We start from the raw sequence: 294 nt of genomic DNA, 5'->3' as shown, positions 1-294 counted from the left end.
GAAAAGATTCGAATATAAATCGTGCACATACGCTGACTGCGTCTTATATGTGATACAAATCTCAGAGAATGTGAGACAAATTATATTTTGTCATGACATTTTGTCATCTATCGACCATCCGCGCTTTGGAGAGAAATTAACGGCATTTCAATAGGACATGGAATCTCAAAAAAGGAATACTCTGAGTTAATCAAACTTTTTCAGTTTAAGAGTTTTGATTATTTTTTATTTTAAATTTTATTTAAGATTATTTTCTTTATATATATATATATATATATATATATATATATATAT

This window comes from Odontomachus brunneus, unplaced genomic scaffold, assembly GCF_010583005.1.
Source record: "Odontomachus brunneus isolate Ranch 3 - 2012 unplaced genomic scaffold, Obru_v1 Obru_scaffold_003, whole genome shotgun sequence".
NCBI lineage: Eukaryota > Metazoa > Arthropoda > Insecta > Hymenoptera > Formicidae > Odontomachus > Odontomachus brunneus.
Note: the sequence above shows the minus strand (reverse complement) of the source record.